This window comes from Triticum urartu, chromosome 2A (genome assembly GCF_056163025.1).
Source record: "Triticum urartu cultivar PI428250 chromosome 2A, HENAU_Tu73, whole genome shotgun sequence".
NCBI lineage: Eukaryota > Viridiplantae > Streptophyta > Magnoliopsida > Poales > Poaceae > Triticum > Triticum urartu.
In genome coordinates, this window is record NC_141874.1 from 741,080,897 (window position 1) to 741,085,748 (window position 4,852).

A 4,852-nucleotide genomic window follows, 5' to 3' on the forward strand; every position below is an offset into this window, starting at 1 on the left:
TGTGGGCTTTTGGTTCATTCATCCGTTTGCTTCATTTTGCTTTAAAAAAAGTCCGTTTGCTTCAAAAGAATGAAGGAAAATAAAAGTGAAAAAAAAACTTTGAACTCACTTTCAAAGGGAAAACAAAGGATTTTGACATTCCACTTGGACCTCTTTTCAGATTTCCTACGCACAAACTATCTAATTATACCGCTTCATGTGGTTGGAATTCAACTTACTATGTGTAGTAGTAAAAAAAATGTCTTCTCCAATTCTTGGGAACCAAACACGTCAGTTTTGAAAATTGATGTGTTTTTATACCCTCTGTTTTTCACCTACATGCTTATCATATTGCCGCATTTTTCCTACTCTAAGGTGTCAAAATGCTGCAGACCAAATAGACCCTATCACTCAGTAGATGTCACTTGGTATTTGAACTATATATTTGTTTTACAGCAAAAAGTCATGACTGCTATTAAAAAATGTTTGCTAAAAAGGGTATGTACATTTTTCCGACATGTATACACCAAGGAAATATACATTGCATTTGTAGAGTCAATTCTTGTAAGGTTCAAGAAATTTAGGGTATGCATCCTCTTTATTCAAGTTGTTCAACACCAAGACAGATATATCAGGATAACGTGAAAAGTATACCCCCATTTGGAATGTGAAAACTCAAAAAGGTGCTAATATAAAAGCAACAGCAACTGAATTTCACGTATCTTAAAAATCAATCAATATCTTAATGAAGAAAAACCATATGAAACCTTCGAAAATGGTGTTTGGATGTCATCTAGGAAAAATACACGAAATTGTATACACATATATTAGAGAATTTAATTTCCTCCATCCGTATGAAATTCAATGGATTCTAGGATAGCTATTCCTTTTTGCTAATCAGCACAAGAAGGCATTTTTATTGGAATCCTATCCTTTGAAGCTAATCATTTGTTACAAAATGGGGTCCTAAAATAGTACATGAAACCGAATCAATGTTCATCCGTTTGAAGATGTCTGTGTGCTTTGATGAAAACCGGTGAATAAAATAGATAATGTGTGTCATGTGGTTGTTGAAAACTAAAGAATAAACATAGATATACATTAAAAGTAAAATAAGAAAGTTGAGAAAAAAAATACAAAACTCAGGTGACAGATATATTAGGATAACGTGAAAAGTAGACCTCAATTGGAATGTGAAAACTCAAAAGAGTGCAAATAGGAAAGGAAAGACAATTGAATTTCACGTATCTTAAAAATCAATCAATATCTTTAGCAAGAAAAACCATATGAAACTTTTTTTCTTTGAGAATGTGCCTGGATGTCACATAGGGAAAATACACGAAATTGTACACACATATATGAGAGATTTTAATTTCCTCCATCCGCATGAAATTCAGTGGATTCTAGGATAGCTATTTCATTTTGCTATCAGCACAAGAAAGTATTTTTTATTGGAAACCCTATCCTTCGAAGTTCAAAGCTAATGATTTATACCAAAATGGAGTCCTAAAACAGTACATGAAACCCAACCAAATATTCATCCGTTCGAAGATGTGGCGTGGTTTGATGAACAAATAGATATTGTGTGTCATGTGTTTGTTGAAAACTGATGAGTAAAATATATATATATTAAAAGTGAAATAAGAAAGTTGAGAAAAAAATACAAAAATCAGGTGATAGATATATTAGGATAACGTGAAAAATAGACCTCAATTGGAATGTGTAAACTCAAAAGAGTGCAAATAGAAAAAGAAAGACAATTGAATTTCACGTATCTTAAAAATCAATCAATATCTTTAGGAAGAAAAACCATATGAAACCTTTTTTTTCTTCGAAAATGTGTTTGGATGTCACATAGGGAAAATACACGAAACTGTACACACATATATGAGAGATTTTAATTTCCTCCATCCATATGAAATTCAGTGGATTCTAGGATAGCTATTTCTTTTTGCTATCAGCACAAGAAAGCATTTTTATTGGAAATCCTATCCTTCGAAGTTCAAAGCTAATGATTCATACCAAAATGGAGTCCTAAAATAGTACATGAAACCCAACCAGATATTCATCCGCTCAAAGATGTCACGTGGTTTGATGAACAAATAGATAGTGTGTGTCATGTGTTTGTTGAAAACTGATGAGTAAAAATATATATACATTAAAAATAAAGTCAGAAAGTCAAGAAAAAAAATATAGAAATCACTAGGAGGGCTTGAACCTCATAGCTTGTGGTTAAGAGCCACATGGTCTGGCCAACTAAGTTATTCTAGCTCTTTTGCCTAAAATATTTTCAAATCATTATGATATCTTCAAGATCAAAATGTCTTTTGATGAGAAAAAATAACATACACAAGTAACGTGACTGCAAAGAGTACGATGGTTGATGCTTTTTTGAAGGATTTTAGTACTAATACACCAAATGGTAAACTGATATGTTCTTTTTTTAGGACCAGGGATTGCAACCATACATCAGCACAAATTTTAGGGTTGGTGCTACTTGTATCTTATATGTTCTTAAAAACAAGGAAACTTGCATCTGCGTATGATATAATACACCCCAATACAGAAATAAGACTGCCACTTTGTAAGAGGCTTCAACACTTCATGATATATGATACTTCCCATGTCATAAACTCATAAAGTCATAAATACACGATGCACATTTTAAAGAGCAATCGAAAGACTAAATAAACCTCTTCTCGGAGTTCTTCTCCTTTTGTAAAGGATAAGATCTATTATAAAAATTCATCGAAAGTGCAAAGCAACTCACATATACTAAAATTTATCGAGACTTCGAGACCACCGAACGACCACTACAACCTCAACAACATATTCAATACAGCCAGGAGGTAGCGAAAAACAGAAAAATCTTAGTCCGTGTTCGAATGTCAAGGAATCTGCAACATGGATACCAAAGATGGTGCCCTAAACCGGTTGCTCAAGTTGCTGATGTGATATCTCTATTTTGCAGAGGTGATTCTCAACTAGACTAAACGCAGATTATGTCCATACTCACAAAGGGAGAAAAACTAACTGATCGATGGCATGTAATAATCAAGCTTCTTTCCATGCTTTACTCTTAGTTGGATCTCAATCTTAATGGGTTCCTCAGACACAATTGCACATTGTCCGGTCAAGTGCAAAAAAGGATCTTGCAACTGTCATCATTATAGTTGCCACTAACAAATCGGTAGTGTTGTCATCAAAGCAATTTTTTTCGTAAAGGAACACCCGTGTTAACTAATTTGGCAGAAAGGGCCACCTTGCAAATCGTTGACAAAACTACTACTCCCGTGGCACCAGCGCTAGGTGACTCATGGCACTTGCCACCATAGGGGATGGTGATAGGTATTGTTCATGCACTATTTATCCATGGGACGATTTTCACGAGCTGAAATGAAAACGGGGATGGTAAACAATACATGCCGCTGCGCCCTACGGCAGCATGTAATATTGTTCATGTGGTTGAATAGTAATTAAAAAGAAGTTAGTAGAAAAATTCAAAAACTGAATGTTTTGGCAGCAAAGATGATCGAGGGTTATAAGTGTGTGTCCAACCAGGACATGCACTTTCTGTGGCGGCAGCTCCTTGTGATGACCTCGCAGATCTTTTCCATAACGAATTCCATCTCAAGTGATTGCAAATTGACGTCGTGAAGGTATTGATTTTTTAAACGTTGATGTTTGCCCACGAGATTGGAGATGTGGTAAAAAAACAAAAGCTTTCAACATCCCAACCCTATGCTTCGCCGATGGATACAACCGAGCAATTTATTACTAAGTTTATACAAACTAAGAAACACTGTGATACCATAAAAGTGTGACGGGCGGCACAAAAAATACTAAGAACTAAAGAAGCCTAGTAGTAGCACACAATCCAATATGGAACATCAATTCATTGGTAATCCACTCTTGGAGCGAAGCTCCATATGATCATTTGTGTCTATGAACGTGAGACATGAATTATCCTAAACTCAAACAAACTTGGCGTAACTACAGAAAATACTTAGGAGTTTTGGGTGGACTAGTTGGGATAGAGAAGGGTACTTGCATTTGGTCTGGGAGAGTTGTTGGCCTCGAAGAGAAACATGCTCTGTTAATGCAAGGGTCTTGTAAAAAAATTACAAATCTAGTTACCACATGATGAAAGGAAATATCTTTTAAAACCCTAGTCTTGCCAAGAGGTAGTTTCTGTAAACATACAAGATACTGCAATGGTTTTTTTGTGTGTGGCAAAGTTTGATGCATATATGATGTTGGTCACCAGAAGTTCAAAAAAAAACACAAAAAAGTATAGATTCTTCATGGACGTACTTCCATATGAATTTTTTTGAGCTAAACCCTAGCCTTGCCAAGAGGTCTTTTCTGTAGCCATACATGATACTGCAATGTTTTTTTGGGGGGCATAATTTGATGCATATATGATGTTTTTTTTTGCGGGGCAAAATGATGTTGGTCACTAGGAATTTAAAATAAAAATGGAAAATCGCTAGAAGGAGGGCTCGAACCTCCGACCTTGTGGTTAACAGCCACACGCTCTAACCAACTGAGCTACTCCAGCTGTTTTGCTTTTAAAATTATTTACATGTATAAAACGCTGGTGGAAGGTGTGACAGGACAATACCTAGGTTGATTGTTACTGGTTGCAGGTTCACACGTGACATCTTCTGGTAAGTTAATGGTTGCAGGTTCACACGTGACATCTTCTGGTAAGTTAAGCATTGTTGGGCCAAGTTTATTCCCGGACCAGCGCGTAGGTGCGGTGCACGCATGTACCGGAGGTAACCGGACCCATCTTCTGGTAAGTTAATGGTTGCGGTCACTTTTAAATATTTCTCTATAATCACTGAATGAAAGGTTCCCATTGTTATCT

General features: G+C 35.8%; 1 non-coding gene across 1 annotated transcript; it reads right to left on the reverse strand.

The window, feature by feature from the left end:
- Positions 1–4,466: 4,466 nt before the first annotated feature.
- Positions 4,467–4,540, reverse strand: TRNAN-GUU (transfer RNA asparagine (anticodon GUU)). Its single transcript has one exon. It is a non-coding gene; the product is annotated as a tRNA-Asn (tRNA).
- Positions 4,541–4,852: the final 312 nt, after the last annotated feature.